The sequence below is a fragment of the Phoca vitulina genome, unplaced genomic scaffold (assembly GCF_004348235.1).
Source record: "Phoca vitulina isolate PV1807 unplaced genomic scaffold, GSC_HSeal_1.0 scaffold2, whole genome shotgun sequence".
NCBI classification, from domain to species: Eukaryota; Metazoa; Chordata; class Mammalia; order Carnivora; family Phocidae; genus Phoca; species Phoca vitulina.
The window spans coordinates 60,992,468-61,014,712 of NW_022589705.1; the positions used below are offsets into that span (position 1 = coordinate 60,992,468).

The following is a 22,245-nucleotide window of genomic DNA, read 5'->3' on the forward strand; positions in this document are numbered from 1 at the left end:
AGAGGTAGGCTGGGCTAGTGTGCAGTAGTATGAGATTGTTTTACTCTGCCTTAACTTTAGCATACCTGACCAAGTTTTAAAATATAAAAACAGGGGCGTCTGGGTGGCTCAGTGGGTTAAGCGTCTGCCTTCAGCTCAGGTCATGATCCCAGGATCCTGGGATCAAGCCCTGCATAGGGTTCCCTGCTCAGCGAGGAGACTGCTTCCCCCTTTCCCTCTGCCCCCCCCCCAACTCATGCTTGCTCTCTCTCTCAAATAAATAAAAATCTTAAAAAAAAAAAGGATAAAAACACAATCTTCACTGAAAAACTCGCAAGGAATGTTGTTTGAAGTATTTCCACATGAATATATTGTTCCTGATATACAAATACAGTAATTCACCTATTTATATATCAGGAACAATACATAATAATTAATAAAATGGACTGTATTCAATATTCTCTGTAGGCTGTATTCTGTATTCAATGGAGCTTTATAGTCTCAGTATACCATTATTTACATTAAAACTGATCACTATAGACTCTTATTTGTAAACTTTTTTCCCCATACAGACAACCTTAAAATTTATTTAGAAAGGCTGGGTATTATTGCAATAAACTTTTTGTAAAATTCCTTTTAAGCTTTTGGATACATATTTGGATATGACAACTGAGCCAGAGGAGGCCACCCTTCCTCCCAAATGGAAAACATAAGTTTTTAGGGGATGTAAATAACCTCCATAATCATCCAGAACATCAACTGAAGCTGCTTTGAACTAATGGCTTTTGTAGTCGAAAATAATTGAGAGCACCCATAATAAGAAACTTTATAAGGGCTCCAAGGGTAAGTATCTTTTCCAAAGAGAAGCTTTAGGGGAAAGTCTCAGATATATATAAATTAGGCTCAGATACTGAATATTTAATTCAAGGAAAATGAGACTTTTCCACAATGTCTCCTAACATGCCACTATGTCCCTTTAAACTAGCCTTATTTGTAAACACTCCTTTTCTGACAGTAGAGTTTATTAAAGGCAGAACATTAGACTTTAAAGATTCCTATATATACACAATGGAATACTGCTCAGCCATCAAAAAACCGAAATCTTGCCATTTGCAACAACATGGATGAAACTAGAGAGTATTATGCTAAGTGAAATAAGACAATCAGAGAAAGACAATTATATGATCTCACTCATATGTGGAATTTAAGAAAACAGAGTGATGAGCACTGGGTGTTATATGCAACTAATGAATCGCTGAACACTACATCAAAAACTAATGATGTACTGTATGTTGGCTAACTGAACATAATAAATTAAAAAATTCTGAAATAAAAAAAACAAAACAGGATCATAGAGGAAGGGAGGGAAGAAAAACAGACAAAATCAGAGAGGGAGACAAACCATAAGAGATTCTTAATCATAGGAAACAAACACCATGTTGCTGGTGGGGAGGGGGGAAAGTAGGTGATGGACGTTAAGGAGGGCATGTGATGTAATGAGCACTTGGTATTATGTAAGACTGATGAATCACTGATCTCTACCCCTGAAACTAATACACTATGTTAATTAACTGAATTTAAACACAATAAATAAATATCCTCAAGAAAGTACTTTAAATATTCCTTTTCTGAGATTTTTTTTTTTTTTAAGATTTTATTTATTTATTTGACAGAGAGAGAGACAGCGAGAGCAGGAACACAAGCAGGGGGAGTGGGAGAGGGAGAAGGAGGCTTCCCGCTGAGCAGGGAGCCCGATGCGGGGCTTGATCCCAGGACCCTGGGATCATGACCTGAGCTGAAGGCAGACGCTTAATGACTGAGCCACCCAGGCGCCCCCTTTTCTGAGATTTAGAACAAATGTTTAATTAAAAATCTCAAAACCCAGTAAATCCTTTATCAAATAAGAGTATATCCTCTGGTACAAATAAAATGCCAGTAGTTAAAAGTCTCATGTCTTCTGAATTTCCAACATCAAATCATTAATGGTTACTTAAGTACTTTCATACTTCTACCTCATCATGTGAATGCTTATCATTACTCTATGTTGTATCTAAATAAATATTCATTTAGTGCACATTACATAGAAAGATGACACCGTGGCTCTTGGATCCAGATAACCTTGGCTCAGGTCACTTCTCTACCACTTAACAGAGTAACCTTGTTTAAGCTATTTAACCCATCTGGATTAGATTCTACCTTATAGGGTTGCTGTAAGGCTCAAATGAGGAACAGTCAACCTTGAAGTGGCAAGAAGTTAAATGAGTATAGGTATTACAACTATTAACATTGCATTCAAAGAGCTATTATCTATTGTTGCAGGCAAACTAGCTATTTCCTCTAAGTTCCACGCTTTTCCATCTTACTGCCTTTGCTCTTGCTATTCCTCCTACCTTTCCCTGCAGTCCCCGGTCCAAATTATACCTTGTCCAGCAGGTTGTTGACATGAAATGAAGCCTTCCCCAATCCTCCTCCTTACCACCCAATACTGACAGTCTCTAGCCTCAGCTTAACTACGTAGGTGTTGTCTACCTATACGAGAAATAGGAATATTATACAGAATACAGTGAAAGTTCAGTTAACCTGTGCAGTCAAATGAAAAAAAGACGGTCAATTCTAGCTTTTCCAGAAAAGTTAAGTACCAAACTGACTGTATTTCTCTAGTACAGCTTGGAAGCCTTCTTTCAGCCCTGTGTATCTATAGCACTATGAGCACAGGCAATTTTTGCTTTATAAACATTTTTTAAATGCATATTTCCTTTTAAAGGAGCTTTGTACATACAAAAATTTTCAGTTTGTAGCTCAAATTCAGAATCTGTTACATGCAACATGTATATTAAAACCCTTGTTTATGCACTAGAAAAATAACTGTTGAGCAGGCTTTACAGTGCATATAAAAGTTATATTACCCCTTAGTCATTCATGATTATATATGACTGTTGCCATCTTTGGTTTAAATACCTCTTCAAGGTTTTAACTATAGGCAAACTTTCAATGTAGAAGTTTCATGGTTGAGTCAAAAAACTCTGCAACTTACTAGCTATAAGACCCTGTACAAATGGCACCTGGCTGGCTCAGCTGGTAGAGCATATGGCTCTTGATCTTGGGCTGGTGAGTTCGAGCTCCATGTTGAACCTACTCTAAATAAATATTAAAAAAGACCCCCCTCACCATGTTTTTTTAACCTCTCTGAGACTCAGTTTCTTCATGTGTAAAGTACTAGGACGACTGTAAGAATAAAATGGGAAGTGCAAGTGTTGTCCCTGGTACAGTACAAGTACACATAAAAAAAGCTCATTAAGGGGCGCCTGGGTGGCTCAGTCAGTTAAGTGTCCGACTCTTGATTTTGGTTCAGAGTCGTGGAAGTCTGCTTGTCCCTCTCCCTCTGCTCCCCCACCCCTCATCATACTCTCTCAAATAAATCTTAAAAAAGTTCATTAAATGTTAGCTATTATTGCAGCTCTACTATTATATGACTATGGAACAGCATCCCAATATTTAAGAAATGGATTTGATTTATAATTTTACATGTCAATTATACCTCAAAGCTGAAACTGAAACAAAATTTAGTTTTGAAAAAGAAATGGATTGGACTATGCAGAGGTATGTGAAAGTTTTCAAAAATGAATCTTAGAATTCATCCAAGACCAACTCTCTCATTTTATAGGCCTAAACCTGCCTACAGTCATGTAATTACTGACAATATTACAATCAGAATTTTGGTCTCCCTTTTATTTATTTATTTATTTATTTTTTAAAGATTTTATTTATTTGACAGAGAGAGACAGTGAGAGAGGGAATGCAAGCAGGGGGAGTGGGAGAGGGAGCGGGAGAGGAAGAGGGAGAAGCAGGCTTCCTGCTGAGCAGGGAGCCCGATGCGGGGCTCGATCCCAGGACCCTGGGATCATGACCTGAGTCGAAGGCAGACACTTAATGACCCCAGCCACCCAGGCGCCCCTTGGTCTCCCTTTTTTAAATCAGTAATTTCTACTATAGCATTCCTGGTTGCCAGATAGCAAGGAGACTCTGCAAGTTAAATGATCTGGCTTGTGTCCATTTACATTACTTTGAAGAATAGTACACTGAAATGACATTTTAAGAAAACCACAAAATAAGGCATATTTCATAAATGGTTCTATAAGGGTTTATCATCTGTGATAAAGGTTTTATAATTTCCGTAACTTCTACAATTTAAGAATTTCAAAGAATATCAAATCCATCCTAAATTGCCCCTGTAAAATAGATTCTATAACTGATAGAAAAATAAACTCCAAAGTCTTATCATAACTTCCTGTCTGTCCTCTGAATGAAACTCCTGAGGTAGGTTATATCAGGTAGTTCTTACTAAGGTTGAGAGGTCAAATTCTGCTACTACTAGAGGACAGTTTCTCCTTATGCTCACTTGGGGACTTCTGTTCTCTGGTATCACTTTCTTTACCCAGTGTAAAAAGGTAACATGGCCTACTAATCCAATGGGTTTTTTGAGCATCAGAACTATCTCATTTATAATTACAATATTTAAAACTGAGCTACAATAGTGGAATGGGGCTGGAATGGAATGTGACCTAGGAGGGATGAGGATCCCCATTCCACCCCCCTAGCAGGGGCATGTTTGCAGAATCACAGAAATCAATGCAACACAGTTTTTAAAACACTGCTATCCAAGAACATGGGATTTTTAAATCTAAAAAATTATTAAGACTGGAGTCTGTTACTTACTATGGTCACTGTTAAAGATATTTAGCAGTCTCTTAATATCGCTGAATAAAGATAAAAGCACCACTTTAGGGGCACCTGGGTGGCTCAGTTGGTTAAGCAACTGCCTTCGGCTCAGGTCATGATCCTGGAGTCCCGGGATCGAGTCCCGCATCAGGCTCCCTGCTCAGCAGGGAGTCTGCTTCTCCCTCTCACCCCCACCCCCATGCTCTCTTTCTCTTCATTCTCTCTCTCAAATAAATAAATTAAAAAAAAAAAAAATTAAAAAAAAAAAAGCACCACTTTAGAGGGTGATGATGCAATCATAAGATAACAATAAAGAGCTTTATAAATGTCAACATTTCCAAGTTATTCTAGCCATTTGTTTTCTCCCCATCATCAGTGACTCTGGTTTGCAGACTTTAAGCTAACAGCTATTGTCCCTGGATCTCTGGCTTGTCCCTGAATATGATTTCTTTGACCTCTGTTATGACCTCTGCCAGGTCAGTGTTTTTCAACCCTTGGATTACCACTTCCAGGCTAGGCTACCCTCCTGATTCTCAGTCCCAGTCCAGCTGACTAGCATGGCACAGGATGACACACATATGAAGTCACACTGGAAAAACGGGTATAAGACTATTGGTAATAAGGGTCTCCAAAATCCTTGAACATACCTACTACAAACAAAGAATTGTTTTAAATTGTTTTAAAGGTAATAATCTCTAAGCATGTACTTTAAGAGGCTACATTTCCTTGGTCTTCCAGCTCATGTGTACAGAGAAGAAAGAACAGAAAAGGAAAGCCCTACTTTAAGAAACATATTAATACATATTAAAAATAAAAACCCTATCTTTTAATTACGCATATTATGGATGTATTTTCTTTGGTATTTTTTGTTAAACCAAAGGAACCCTCTAAGCACCATCGAGATATTTAAAATGACTCAACATTCTAATTTCAATTTACATACAACTTTTCTGAAAGCCATAGAGGGAAGGAAATGACTAAGAACTGCTAATATTTTAAAGATGGATATGGCCTCACCATTCGGTTTAACACATACACCTAATTTGAATTTCCATCATACTTGTTAAAATGGCTTGTTGTGTGAGTTATTGTTTACAGACTAGAGATCCAATGGTATTTGTGGCAAAATGGAATCTTACTTCTAATGCCAGCTAGAAGACACTGAATGGACGATATAAGACATGAATAAAAAACAGCAATTTTTAAAAGATTCTGGGACAGTTCTCACCATTTCCTACTTGATGGCTCACTGTACCTAAACACTGCGTAAACAATATGATTTATGCTGAACACCTGCTTCCCTCCTGGGAGTCTGTAATTTTGGTATGTCCTGGGCAGTGGGTGCCTACTCAGTATTTTGGGTTCCCCTAGTAGACAACCCTTCACACATACTGGTACAATTCAATGCTGGGGAAATTAAGTGTATCCTGTGTGACTCCACTATGAGAAGATTCTTGGAAGCTTGGGTCTGTTTCCTATGGACTCGTGCTCCTTTTTCCTTTGCTGATTTTGATTTGTATTCTTTTGCCATAATAAATCAGAGCTGTGATTACAACTATATGCTAAGTGCTGTGACTCCTCCTATGAAATCGAAGAACAATCTAGATAACGTTCAGAGTGATGGATAGTTCCCACATTGACTTCTTTGTTTTCAGTTTATTTGGTCATGTTCATTAGAAATTCTTAGTGGAAAAAATTCTCCTTTGTGAAAAAGGTATGTTTTGACAATGGTGGTTACACAGTACTTGTGATTTATTCCTTTTCTCAAAGTAAAATTTAAAAGATCCCTGAAGGAACTATTATTTTGAACATGACTTAGCATACTTTTTCTGTACTTTTAAGACAGAGATGTTGTTTTGGGCTGAACGGTGTCCCCTAAAATTCCTATGTTGAAGTCCTAATCCCCAGTATCTCAGAATGTGATTGCATTTGGAATCACTAATGTAACAGATTTTGTCCTGGCCCCTTCTCCTGTCCTATACCCTTCACCTAATAACTATGTCCATGCTGACAACAAAAATTACCACTTCAATATAAATGATTCAAAAATTTATATTCCAGTCTAAATCTCCTTTTTAAATTCCAGGCTCTACTTGACAGTTCCAACTCAGATGTCCTTAAAGTGCCTCTAACTCAACATGTCCAAAAATGAACGAACCTCCTCCAAAAGCTGGTCCTCTTTTAGGCTTCCTTATCTCAGTGAATGACAGGACCATCTTTCTAGTTCTGTAAGACAGACATCCTTGGCACTTCCCTCCCTCTTACTCTTCCATATGTAATATATCACCAAGTTCCAGTGAGTTAATTTTCTACTGAAAAACTGACAGAATCTGTTTATTTTCGTAGTTATTGCCAATACTCTTAAGTTCCCATTTCGTCCCTGGTGTATAATATTAGCCAGCAAAATCTCAATTTGTTCTCTATCCAGAAGTTAGAGCAGTCCTTTCAAAACAGGCTCAACTCTATCCTATGCCCTCCTCACACATACTTAAAACCCCTTCATTCAATAGCTTCCCACTGCTCTTAGGATGGAGGCCAAAGTCCTTAATAAGACTTCCAAAGCCCTGAATAGTCTGGTTACCTACCTGCCCTCCTTCCTGATCTAACAATTCACTGCTTTCTAGCCCCACTGGTTTTCCTTCAGCTCCTTTTTTAGAGCCATGATCTCTCCTATAGGAAGTCACAGTACCTGCTGTACTCTACATCAAACACTCTCCTCCATCACTACTCTGCTTAAATAATGCCTTTTCTTCCTTCAGAGCTCAGTTCAACTTCTACCATCTCAGAAACCTTTCCTAACTAACCATTCTCCTCTATAACAGGCTTTTATACACCAAGTAACTTTTCTTCACAGCATTTGTCATAGTTGTAATTTTACATTTAGTTATAATTTGCATGTTTGTCTTCCCCACCAGACTGAGATCCACAATAAGAATTCATTTTGCCTGAATAAAGCAGATGAATAAAAGGTCAATTAAAAATCTTACCTACTAACAGCTAAAAACAATCACCCATTAATTCACTTAGGGTTTTTTTTCATTCGTGTTTCTTTACATTTCCTGGAACCCCTAGCCAATTGTTAAATACTTAATAAAGTTAGTGTACATGCCATAATATTGGGATTATACAGTTGTTTTTGTCTTGCTAAGTATATTCTATAAAGAATGACTGATAATAGTACCTACTTTCACCACTCCCCCAAATGTGAACTCTAAATAAGATTTTGAATACCTATTGAAAATGTTTACCAATTATTCATTTCCAATGTACAAGGACGCTTACAAAAATACTATGAATCAGTTTATGAAAATCTAAATCACTAAACTGCTAATTAACATAAATGCTAGTACCTTCAAGGGTGATTCACTTGGCTGCCCTCACCTCTATGATATAATTCATGAGGTATTTTGTGCTTATGCTAAAAAGGTGTTATTATCTGCATGATTATTTGATTATATTTCCTCATCACTGGACTATAAGTCTGATAAGGGCAGGGACTATGTCTATTTTGCTTACCAATGTATACTATTTACTAAACACAGTATCTGGTACCTCACAGGGATTTGATAAACATTACTGGATAACTGAATGATTTATATCAAAGCACTCATGTTCCTGTAATCCATGTCATATATTCATACCAGGATTTTGTAAACATGCTATGAAAAAACTGCTAATGATTTGGATTAAATAAAACCAAAAAGAAAACTCAATGTAAACTATAACCAATATTCCTTCTCCAAGTGAAAATACCTGGTTTCTTACCTCTTAAATTTCTACCTACCTATCTCATAGGAACTTCAATACATTCAAAACCAAACTATCTCTTTACTTCCACAGTCCTTCTCAAACTCAGAATTTATATGCCTATAGGTTTATGATAGAGAAGTACAGTAGAAAGAACACAGACATCTCATGTAATCTCAGCTCTGGCACTTACCAGGTATGCAACCCTAGGCAAGTTACTTAGTACCTCCAGGCCTAAAGTTCCACTTCAGAAAAACAGAATACCTATCTTAAGAGTGTTGTAAGGAATAACTAAGGAAATATAAGTGAAGTACCTACTAACACAGGGACTCAATATTTAGGCCTTCCTAAAATGGCACCACCATCCTTCCTGATTCCTCTGACTTGCCCTCCTTCCACTTATCTCCATCATCGACTTTAATGTATTATCTTAACTACCATTTCCTCAATGTTGATAGGAGACACATACTTGCCCTGTGAATTTAAATTTTGTGAAAGGGGGATTTCATAAAAGAAGCAAATATCAATTTAAACATTATCTTTCTCCTTAATGCTTTAATTCTCCACATCTTCGTGCAAAAAAAAAAAAAGAGAGAAGCCAAAAAAAAAGCATTTGCAATAAAGAAAAAGAATTAAAATTAAAGTGTGTTAGGATAAGAAATGCAGCATCACAGGAGGGAGGAGAACAGAAAAGGAACAAAGGATTACAAAATACGCTGAGGCAGAGCAAAGAGAAGACAGGGTCAGTCACAAAAAAGCAACGTCTGATCTGATGAGAAAACTCTCTGAAGCAGTTGTTTGTTAATATATAATGTTTAATTATTTAATATATGTTGTTTGTTACGAAGCATCTATAAAATGATGAATGCTGTGAAAAATATAATGGGCCCTAATCTTAGGGAGTATACAAGCCAAGAAAGACAGAAACATATCAAAGTGTAAACATGTCTATTTGAAAGGCCATGCATTAAAAGTTGGACCCAATTTAGGGAATATGATACAATTTTCAGAAACTAAAACAATGCAGTGGGTAAGTGCCTAAATAATGTGCTGAGGCTGGAAATAGTACAAGTCTGGTTTGTGGTAAAGGAAAAATAAAGTCACTGCTAAAGAATGCAGCTTGTCACCAAAAGCCGTATCCTTTCCTCCAGTAGGAAGTAAGAGTCAGCTCTTCTGATTTTCTCCTTACAGCCTCACAAGCTGCTGCTGGCACCACCCCCTCCCCAGCTGCAGTCTCCTACTGGGAATGTTTTCTCTGAATTTGCCAGACTGAAATTTAAGGCCATAAAATGGAGGATTTGGAATGGACAGTCTGAATGCATATTCTAACTCTGATATTCAGTGAATCATGACCCAAAAAAATCCAAACTAAACAACCAACCAGCCAAACAAAGTCCTCAAAGATTAGCATTAATGCAATTCCTAAATCATAAGAGGTAACAATTTTACATATAGAGGAGATAAGAGACAGCATTCCATCTATGATACTGACAAATGATATGTCATTTTTGTTAAGAAAGTATACAAACTAGAGTGATCTGCATGGAAGAAAAACACTGATTCCATGGAGGTGGTTTGGCATTTGCTTATTTTTTTAAAGATATATTTTTAAAAACGATTTTGAGAGGGGAAAGGAGAGCGAGAAGCAGACTCCCCGCTAAGCACAGAGCCCCACTCGAGGCTTGATGCCAGGACCTGAGATCATGACCTGAGCTGAAGTCAGATGCTTAACCCACTGAGCCACCCAGGCGCCCCTTATTTGAGAGAGGGAGAAAATCTCAAGCAGACTCCCTGCTGAGCACGGAGCCTGAAGCAGGGCTCAATCCCACAACCGTGAGGATCATGACCTGAGCTGAAATCAAGAATCGGACATTCAACTGACTGAGCCACCTAGGTGCCCCATATTTGCTTTTTTTTTTTTAAATGAAAAGTTTGACTTCTTTTCACTACATAAATATTCACTGAGGACTTACTACACAGGGTTATTTACAATATCCTAATTGGGGGAGGGTTGGTAGGCATTATCACCACAGGTACTCTGTATTAGCAAGTCATTAGATAAGCTCATTCATTCTTCTAAAGCTCAAGACAACTGAAATCAAGGCCACATTTTGAGCCCAAGCATGAATTAAAGTATTTCTTGAACACCCAACCACCCACATTTCAGATGCTGTTTCAGGTGAAGGAGATTTAGTAACCAGGTAAGGTCTGTCCTGAAACCTAAATCCCGTATAGTAGGGGAATCCAGAGATAGTAAACAAGTGAAGATAGCTATCTCACCCACAGCTCCATACTATCTCTCAATTGCCCATGACCTGGCAACTTCTGGGACAGGCATACATTCCAAAGGCCCCATAGGCTAGCCAACATTTGATGACTTACACCTCCTGGTTGGTGAAAAGAGGGTGAACCAATCAGATTCTTTCTTCTCTTAGAATTGGAAAACTCAAATCAACTGACCTGAAAGGTCATCGAGCAGCAAATAAGAGGCATGTAAAAACTGGGGTTATGAGGAGACATATGAGGTTAGAAATGTTGAGTGAGGGGAACCTGGGTGGTTCAGTCGGTTAAGCATCTGCCTTCAGCTCAGGTCATGATCCCAGGGTCCTGGGATCAAGTCCCACGTCAGGCTCCCAGCTCAGTGGGGAGTCTGCTTGTCCCTCTGTCCCTTGTGATTGCGCGCTCTCAAATAAATAAAAATTAAAAAAAAAAAAAATGCTGAGTGAAGCAGACATTAGTAGAGCCCACAAATAAAAAACACTGAAACCCCTGAGTAAAAGAAATAGGAGAGTGGCTGCTTTGGTTCCTTGACAGCTTTCTGCTTCTAATCCATGTGTATCATTAAAATACAGCATCTTTCCTCTAAGTTAATTTTGTCTAAAATAAGAGTCTCATAAGCACCACCACCATTTTCTTTCCTAAATTAGGGCTACCTTTTTCTTCTCAAGCAAACTGGTTTCCAGAGGGGAAATGGCACCCAAGTACTGACAAAGAATTTTTTTACCAGTGGGGCAGATCTCCAGCATAGTTGTAGGCCAAGAGCTATTCCTCTGACTTAGTGCATGAGTTATTGTTGTACAACTGCTGTGCTACAAAAAATACTATAATTTCTCATTTAAGCATTCTATCTTTGAATCTTATCAGTTCAATGAATAATACACATTTCAATAACTGTCCTTCTTTCTTAAATGGCAGATGCAAATATAAGACTCCTAGCTGGAAGGTAAGAGTAATATGCCCAAGAATTCTTTGCAAAACCAACCAGAGGCAGAATATGCATAGCCTTGAAGGAGTTAATAAATGAGAGCTTAAAAAAATGGTATTAATTCCAAAAAGAGTAAGTCTGTAGCAGCCAAAGTTGGCTTTGGAGCTCAGGAAGTCTGGTATTGCATTTACTGCACTAAGTTCTCTAACAGATACCCTCACCCTTCTTTTTTTTAAGGTTATTTTTTGAAGGACCAGGGGTAACATCACCAATAAAAATTAATTTCCTCCAAAGATTGCTAAACTTCAGTTGTAAGAATGTTGCAGAATTCTTTAAAGTGTTTATTTCTTGGATTCAAAGTTTCTGAGGCTATAAGGAAGACAGTCCGTTAAATGTACACATTAAAATACACATTCTGATTTCAAAAAGCATTGAAAAGTTTTTTTAAAATTTTTTTTTAAGTTTATTTAAGTAATCTCTACACCTAACATAGGGCTTAAACTACAATCCCAAGATCAAGAGCCACATGCTCCTCTAATTAAACCAGCCAGGCTCCCCAAAAAACAGAAGTTTTTAAAAGTACATCCCAGCATTAAGGAAATACAGTACCACTATAAAGACCTACATTTAATATAACACTTACTGAACTATAATTCACACAACAGAATTAACTCATTTAAAGTATACAATTCACTGGTTTTAGTATGTTCAGAGTTATGTGACCATCACAATTTCAGAACATTTTCATCATCCTCAAACGGAACGCTATCTATCAGCTGTTATTCATCATTTTCCCAAATTCCCCAGCCCTAGGCAACCACTAACCTGCTTTCTGTTTCTACTGATTTGACTACTCTGGGCGTTTCATATAAATGAAATCATACTAATGTGGTCTTTGGAGGCCTAAAACTTAGCATGTTTTCAAAATTTACCCATGTTGTACCATGTATCAGATCTTCATTCCTTTTTATTACTGAGTAATATTTCATTGCATTTACACACCACCAGCTGTATGTGTTTAGCCATTTATCGGCATCTTGGTTGTTTCCACTTTTTAGCTATTATGAATACGCTGCTATGAGCATTTGTGTACAACTTTCTGTGTGGATGTATTTTCATGTTTCTTGGGTATACACCTAGGAGTACTGTGGGTCACATGACAACTACGTTCAATCTTTTGAGGAACTGCCAAATTCTTTTCCAAAGTACTTGTACTTATACTGGAATCCAAATTAAAAAAGTTAAAAACAACAACAAAAAAGTACTTGTACCATTTTACATTCCCACCAGCAGTGTATGTATGAGTTCCAATTTTCCCACATCATTACCAAATCTTGTTTTGTTTTTTAATTATTATTATAGCCGCCCTAGTGGTTTTCATTTGTATTTCTTCTTAGGAGAAATGTCTATTCAGATCCCTTGGCCTTTTTGAAACTGGGTTTTGTCTTTGGAGTTCTTTATAGATCCTGGACACAGTCCCTTATCAGATAAATGATTTGCAAATATTTTCTTGCATTTTATGGGTTGTCTTTTCATTTTCCTGATGGTATCCTCTAAAGCACAAGTTTTAAATTCTGCTGATGTTCATCTTATATGTTTTTGGGTCACTGTTGCTTCTTGGTACATCTAAGAAGGCTTTACTTAAAACCAAGGTCATGAAGACTTACTCCAATATTTTCTAAAAGCTGTGCAGATTTAGCTTACATTTAGGTACATGAACAATTGAGTCAATATTTGTATACGGTGTGAGAAGGGGGTCCAACTACATTCTGTGTGGACATGCAGGTGTCCCAGGACCATGTGTTCAAAGTTGAAAAGGCCTACATTTTAATGTGAGATTTTTCCTAGAAGCCTAGTGAAATATTTTGGGGTGCAGGTGAAAGGAGTAAGAATCTTACAAGACTGCTTATCTGAAGGAACCAGGGTGTCTTGAGGATGCCTAAAATTAGTCTGACCAAACAGATTTTCTACATCCTCTAGTCCTATCAGTTGCTGCAGCTTCTACATAGGTAGTTCCTACTTTCTAATGCATTATTCAATACCATATCCCTAACACTTGCCTTCTAATTGTTCATATGTGTTTCATGTAATATATCCTAACAAAGGAAACAAAAATTATAGCTGTCTTATAATGATCCTCTTTAGAAACAGATACAGAGAATGCCCTGGATCTCAATGTTGAGACTATATGAAATACCAAGTGTCAGCACCTAAAAATCTGAAAGTGGAAAATCAGGTTTAATCTTTGGATTTTTCAAGTTCAATTCCACAATCAGGTCATCAGGAAACTGTTTTAACTAGTAAGAGAAATGGAGATTAGCAGAACATGGAATACAGAGTGCTTAAGTCCTCTTGGTAATGCACCCCCCCCCCCAAAAAAAAAGATTCCTAACCTGACCTCAACAGTAGAAATATAAAACAGGTTAGGATTACTAGAGATTACTGATCTTAGAAACCAAATGTGAAATTGTTCTAGCAAGGTTATCCAGTGATGTAAACAGAGATGGCCAGGTATTTACAAGTATTTTCTTTTTTTTTATTAAAGGTTTTTTTTTTTTTTTTTTTGACAGAGAGAGACACAGCGAGAGAGGGAACACAAGCAGGGGGAGTGGGAGAGGGAGAAGCAGGCTTCCCGCGGAGCAGGGAGCCCGATGCAGGCCTCGATCCCAGGACCCCGGGATCATGACCTGAGCCGAAGGCAGACACTTAACAACTGAGCCACCCAAGCGCCCCTACACGTTATTTTCAAACTAAAACTGACAGCACACTACTTTTCCCATAATTTCTACATGAGAAACACATCCAACCATCTCCCCTACCTTTACCACCACCAGGAATCAAGAAATTCACCTTGTAAAATCAAGAACCCAAATATACAGGTGAATAATATAAACTTAATATTTAATGGCTTTTAAAAACTAGAGCTCTAAAGACTGCGGCAACATGAGAAAATGCTTATAAAGTGATATTAAAAAGTAAAAGGATGCAAAAATATTAGTGTGTTATTATGCATACATTATGCATTTGTATGAATAATGTATGCATTATGCATACATTAAAAAATCTGCATTTGAAAGAATCATAAATACACACTGAAATGTTAACCATGGTTGCAATAAAGTACTGAAAATGAGTTAATTTTTATTTCTATGTTATCATGTTTAATTTGCAATTATAAAAAGAAAACTTTATAAAGTTGGTATCACTAATAGCTAATTTTAAAAGTTACTGCTACAAAGTCTAATTTATAGGGGTGCCTGGCAGGATATAAATCAATGCACAGAAATCAGTTGCATTTCTATACACTAACAATGAAACAGAAGAAATTAAGGAGTCGATTCCATTTACAACTGCACCCAAAACCATAACATACCTAGGAATAAACCTAACCAAAGAGGCAAAGGATCTGTACTCAGAAAACCATAGAACACTCATGAAATTGAGGAAGACACAAAGAAATGGAAAAACGTTCCATGCTCATGGACTGGAAGAACAAATATTGTGACGATGTCTATGCTACCTAGAGCAATCTACACATTTAATGCAATCCCTATCAAAATACCATCAACTTTTTCCACAGAGCTGGAACAAGTAATCCTAAAATTTGTATGGAACCAGAAAAGACCCTGAAGAGCCAGAAGAATTTTGAAAACGAAAACCAAAGCTGGTGGCATCACAATTCCGGACTTGAAGCTCTATTACAGAGCTGTAATCATCAAGACAGTATGGTACTGGCACAAAACCAGACATAGATCAAGGGAACAGAAGAGAACCCAGAAATGGATCCTCAACTCTACGGTCAACTGATCTTCGACAAAGCAAGAAAGAATGTCCAATGGAAAAAAGACAGTCTCTTAAACATATGATTACATAGAAATAAAAATTAACTCATATTTTCAGTACTCTAATGCAACCATAGTTAACATTTCAATGTGTATTTATTGTTGGGAAAATTGGACAGCCACATGCAGAAGAATAAAACTGGACCATTTCCTTACACCACACAAAAAAATAGACTCAGAATGGATGAAAGACCTACATGTGAGAAAGGAATCCATCAAAATCCTAGAGGAGAACAGAGGAAGTAACCTCTTCGACATCAGCCATAGCAACTTCTTTCATGACACACTCTCAAAACGCAAGGGAAACAAAGGCAAAAATGAACTATTGGTACTTCATCAAGATAAAAAGCTTTTGCACAGTAAAGGAAACAGTCGATAAAACCAAAAGACAATGGACAGTCATGGGAGAAGATATTTGCAAATGACTTATCAGATAAAGGGCTAGCATCCAACATCTATGAAGAATTTATCAAACTCAACACCCAAAGAACAAATAATCCCATCGAGAAATGGGTAGAAGATATGAACAGACATTTCTCCAAAGACATCCAAATGGCCAACAGACACATGAAAAAATGCTCAACATCGCTCAGCATCAGGGAAATACAAATCAATACAAATCAAAACCACAATGAGATACCACCTCACACCAGTCAGAATGGCTAAAATTAACAACTCAGGAAACCAGATGTTGGCAATGCAGAGAAAGGGGAACCCTCTTACACTGTTGGTGGGAATGCAAGCTGGTGCAGCCACTCTGGAAAACAGTATGCAGGTTCCTCAAAAAGTTAAAAATAGAACTACCCTACGACCCAGCAATTGCACTACTGGGTATTTACCCCAAAGATACAAATGTAGTGATCTGAAGGGGCACGTGCACCCCAATGTTTATAGCAGCAATATCCACAATAGCCAAACCATGGAAAGAGCCCAGATGTCCATCGACTGATGAATGGATAAAGATGTGGTATATATGTACAATGGATTATGCAGCCATCAAAAAAATGAAATCTTGCCATTTGCAATGACGTGGATAGATCTAGATGGTACTATGCTAAGCGAAATAAGTCAGAGAAAGACATGTATCATATGATCTCACCGATATGAGGAATTTGAGAAACAAGACAGAGGATCATAGGGGAAGGGAGGGAAAAATGAAACAAGACGAAACCAGAGAGGGAGACAAACCATAAGAAACTCTTAATCTCAGGAAACAAACTGAGGGTTGCTGGAGTGGAGGGGGGTGGGAGGGATGGGGTGGCTGGGTGATGGACATTAGGGAGGGTATGTGCTATGGTGAGCACTGTGAATTGTGTAAGACTGATGAATCACAGACCTGTACCTCTGAAACCAATAATACATTATATGTTAATTAACTGAATTTAAATTTAAATAAATAATAAAAAAAATACAGAGGCGCCTGGCTGGTTCAGTCAGGGGAGCATGCAACTCGATCTCAGAGTCATGAGTTCAAGCCCCGCATTGGGTGTAGGGATTATTTAAATAAATTTTTTAAAAAAATTATAAAAACCCAATTTTTAAGCTAAAAAAAAAGAGACAGCTCGCAATGTATATTTAATTCTGCTAAGAATATGACTTGTACACAGTGGAGTCTAATTCCACTTTTTAAAAATGGAGGTGAATTCACGTAACATAAAATTAACCAATTTAAAGAGAACAATTCGGGGTGCCTAGGTGGCTCAGTCGTTAAGCGTCTGCCTTCGGCTCAGGTCATGATCCCAGGGTCCTGGGATCAAGCCCCGCATCGGGCTCCCTGCTCCGTGGGAAGCCTGCTTCCCTGTCCCACTCTCCCTGCTTATGTTCCCTCTCTCACTGTGTCTCTGTCAAATAAATAAATAAAATCTTAAAAAAAAAAAAAGAGAACAATTCTGTGACCTTTAGTACATTAACACTTGTGCATCCACTACCTCTCTCTACTTCAAAAATACTGTAATCACTCCAAATAAAACTCTGTACCCATTAGGTAGTACTACCCATTCCCCCTTCTCCAACCATAGGGCCACCATCTGCTTCTATGGACTTGACTATTCTGTATATACCTTATAAATGGAATCACAGAATATATGACCTTTTTGTGTCTGGCTTCTTTCACTTAGCATAATGTATTCAAGGTTCATCTGTGTTGTAGCATGTATTAACTCCATTATATTAAGATATAGTGAATCAGTCAAATATATATATTTGAGAGTTCCCTGCATGTAAGATATGAATATTACCTAAACAACATTTGGTTTCAACAATGCATCTTGGGATGCAAAGGTATACGAATCAGTGGAAATTAACTTTGTTTTTTACACTTAAAGTATAAAACTACAAAACAAGAAGGATTGTTAACAAACTTCAAAATATTTTTAAAGTTCACAAACCACTCTTGATTTAGAATTATGTAATGAAATCCAATGACTTGTACTTTTTTTTTTTTAAAGATTTTATTTATTTATTTGACAGAGAGACACGCGAGAGAGGGAACACAAGCAGGGGGAGTGGGAGAGGGAGAAGCAGGCTTCCCGCCGAGCAGGGAGCCCGATGCAGGGCTCGATCCCAGGACCCTGGGATCATGACCCGAGCCGAAGGCAGCCGCTTAACCGACTGAGCCACCCAGGTGCCCCAATGACTTGTACTTTTGATAGCACCTCTATTTTAACAAAAGATTAACTGAGAGATAGGTACATACATATGCTGTGTGTCATAAGTCAGGAAAATTTGGTTCAGTCTGGTGTTAGAAAAGAGCTGTGTGATCTTGTCGCATCCATTCAAATCTCCAAAAGTAGAGGACAAATGTTCTTAAATATTTGGCCTTTATATTAAATTGCGGACACTGAGGAATCGAGCAAGATGTAGAACCTAAAGGCTATATTTTGACAGTGGTAGACAAGATATATTGAAGGCGGCAATGAAAGAAGGTAGAACAGAAGTTAAGACATAACAGACCAGAGGTTGTTCATCTGAGGTCCAGGGCTTAAGGGAGCAAATACATTCCTTGAAAGTGCATGCAAAATTCTGTGCATCTTTCTACAGAGGATTTGTAGCTTACAGTTTCTCAAGAGTTATTAAAGAAAGGATTAAGAAACACACGGACTTAAGATGGTTGCCATAGAAAGAGAAAAAACCATCTGAAGGAATATGAGGGAAAAATTCAAATAATGGGGTTAAGGGAAGTCTTGATTTGAGAACTGAACACTCAGGAAGCCCTCTCAAACAACTAACCAAGTTCCCTCCCCCCTTCAACCCTCCTCTGGCACCATACCTATGACTTTATACTGTTTAATTTTTTTTTTTTAAGATTTTATTTATTTGTGAGAGAGAGAGAGAGAGAGAGAGCTCACAAGCAGGGGGAGCGGCAGGCAGAGGGCAAAGCAGGCTCCTCCCTGAGCAGGGAGCCCAACGCAGGACTCTATCCCAGGATGCTGAGATCATGACCTGAGCCAAAGGCAGACGCCCAACCAACTGAGCCACCCAGGTGTCTCCTGTTTCATGTTTTTATCTTATACTTGGTATCCAGTGTGAGTGACATCACAGATACCCTGAAGTTGCTGAAAAAATTATAACCACTTTGAAGGTGTCTTCAGTCACTTTGCAAACAACTTAGGCTTAATCAAGGTTTCTATTTTAGATTAAAATTACAAGTCTAGAACTGAAAAACAGAAAACTGAAATGCTTTGCAAATTACGCAGTCATATCTTACAGTTTCTAAACCCAAAACAGTTCTTGCCCTCTAGATGGGCTAGATCCATTTAACGGTGAATGGAGAGGTCCCATTTGAAGCCACCAAAAGTAGTCCTAATTCTCTATTAAAAGGTAACTTCTGAAAGTGACTTTTCAACTGACAAAACATGTAGTTTCAGGAATTTTCCTGGCTGTTGTCTCCAACTCTAGTCCAGTGACTCTTCACCTCCATGACCGGATCAGATTTCCCTCAATGAATTCCTGCTCATTTGACCAAATACAAATCTCCACACATCAGCTCTTTAACCCTAAATATTCCATTTCTATTTGCTGGTCCCAAAACAGAGCACCTCATTCTGCACTCAAATCAATTCAGGCCCCTTAGATGTCCCAGAGTCAAACTTACACCCCTGCCCACGTGTGTACCTATCTCCAGTTAATCTTTCCATCTTATTAAAATAGAGGTGCTATCAAAAGTAAAAGAACCACCTAAATGTCCACCAAATAGGGAACTGGTTAAATATATTACATAAAATTAATTCAGCCCTAGGGAAGAATAAAACTTTTCATATACTGACAGATGAAAAAAAGCAAGGTGCAGAATTGTATGTGTAGTGGGCTTTTTGTGTAAAGGGGTCAGGAAGGACCCCTTTCTGTATTTGCTTGCATGTGTATAAAATCTCTTGGATCCACAAAAAACAATAGTTGCCTATGGGATATAGAACTGAGTGGCTACAAAACAGAAATAAGATGTTTTCATCTGTACTCTAACAGAATTTGACTACATGAATGGACCACTTAATTATTTAAACATAATTTTAGTTATAATCATATATTTTTTAATTTTTTTTTTAAAGATTTTATTTATTTATTTGACAGAGAGAGACACAGCGAGAGAGGGAATACAAGCAGGGGGAGGAGAGGGAGAAGCAGGCTTCCCGCGGAGCAGGGAGCCCGATGCGGGGCTCTATCCCAGGACCCTGGGATCATGACCTGAGCTGAAGGCAGACGCTTAACGACTGAGTCACCCAGGCGCCCTATAATCATATATTTTAATCATAAAATCATAATTGTTTTCTTTTATGTAGGCCAATTCTTCTATCTTTATGTGGATTCTATCTGCTTCCATCTTCTCAAAAAACTTACACTGTGGGTTTTTGCTGCTTTCCCTATTCAACCTTTTTTCACTAGATCCTTCCCATCAGCTTATAAATATGATCAATTCCTTCTCACTAAAACAAACTCATCCACCTTCAATTCCACATTCCATTATTGCCCTATTTCTATATCCCAACCAGTCTTCTCCCAATACATCCTGTTCTTGCTCTTTTTATATCCTAATATCCTGGATACATTCTTTTCATATAATCCATTACTAAATTGCTTTTCTTCAATATCAACACTATTCATTCATAACTCTTCATCTCTATTGCCAACACCCTACCCAACAATATCAGCTAATACAGGGGCTTCCTGACTAGTCTTCCCTTGTCTACTATCCCCTTCCTATTTGCTCTCAGAGATCTTTCAAATGCAAGTCTAATTTACATAATCATCTCACCCATAACTCCATTTAAAATCCTTTAGTGGCTAGCGTTCCACTGCTTTAGGATAAAGTCCAAAATCCTTAAGATAATAAATGTAAAGGACCCGGAACCAGTCAGCTTAATGACCACACCCAGGGTGCAAACATGTACCCACTTCTCTAAAATGCTGCTTTACAGACCATGTTTGAATTCCTAAGCGATCTTGTTTGAGATGCTGGACATACAAAATATTTTAATGTATTTCACAATATTATCTTTTTGGCTTTACATCTTGGAATGTTTTCTAAACAGACATAATCTACTGTGAGTTATAAAATCAGTTTTAAAGATCAAAAGACTTTTAGAAAATGAAATAAAATATACAGAATACATGCAAGGGCAACACTGTTTTATGAAATTTGTTTCTGGTTTTATAAACAGAAACATGGTATAAAATGTACTTTTTATTGAGGCGCCAAGAAATGTTTGAAAGCCTATATTCTTAGCAATTTTTGAAATTATAATGCTGCCATTTTCCTTGTGATATGAAAATTTCTCATCTATGACTTAAGAAATTATACTTCAAGTTAATTTAATAGATTTCAGAATTACAGCCATTTTAAAATGGCATCATTTCATAAATGAGGTCTGACAATTTACCTAATAGTGTTGCAACAAGAAAATTTAACCGAATTCCTGTACCACACACCTATCAGAACTCTGTGGCTCAAACCCCAAAGGCTTTGTGGTTTCTGGCAGCAGTGATATGAGCTCATGACCTGCAACTAGAGACTGCCTCTCAGGGATTCTTAACCATCTTTGTGGCACAGAAACCTTTGGCAATCTGGTGAAAGTTATGGACTACTTCTCAGATGATGTTTTTGAATACATACATAAGATTACCAAGGAAATCAGTTATCTTAAAATGCAGTTAGTTCTATCCATGACCTTATAGGGATCTGTGGGACCAAAGGGTATTCATCAAAGATTACACTGAGCTTAAGAATTTAGAGCTTATAAAAAGTCATAGCTAATTAAAGCATGTTTTAAGGGATAAATAAAAAGCATTTTGAGAAATACAATCTAGGGAGAGAAAATTCCAGATAATGAATGAAAGACAGTTGGGGAGGAGAGGGAGAGGCATATGTGAAAAATGAAACACTGATAAGCTTACCTCAATCTTTAAGGTTTCTTCTTTTTTTCAGTTTTTCTACTCTCATATGCATGTGGAATTCATGCTAAAATTAACTGACTTAAGCAAATTTGAACCAAGGAAATTTTAATAATTTTTTAAAAAAAAAAAAGGTACCATGTATACAAATTCCAAAATACTTTATTCACAAATAAAAATGCTGCTTTAGTCAGAGGTACTGCATTTGGGATCTTTCTACTGGCAGCTGCTAGGAAATATGACAAGCTTGATTATCTGGCTTTCCAATATGCAGAACGAGAGGCACAGCAAGGGCAGATGCATTAACAGCAGATGAAGAACCATCTGACAGTGGGAAAAGAAAATGAGGGGGGAAAATGATAAAAAGCA

At 37.6% G+C, this 22,245-nt stretch overlaps 1 protein-coding gene across 1 annotated transcript in view; it reads right to left on the reverse strand.

Annotated features, from left to right (window-relative positions):
* The window catches only part of RNF11 (ring finger protein 11), a 39,591-nt gene that overhangs the window by 3,551 nt on the left and 13,795 nt on the right, over positions 1 to 22,245 (reverse strand). The gene's annotated exons all lie outside the window — the stretch shown is intronic.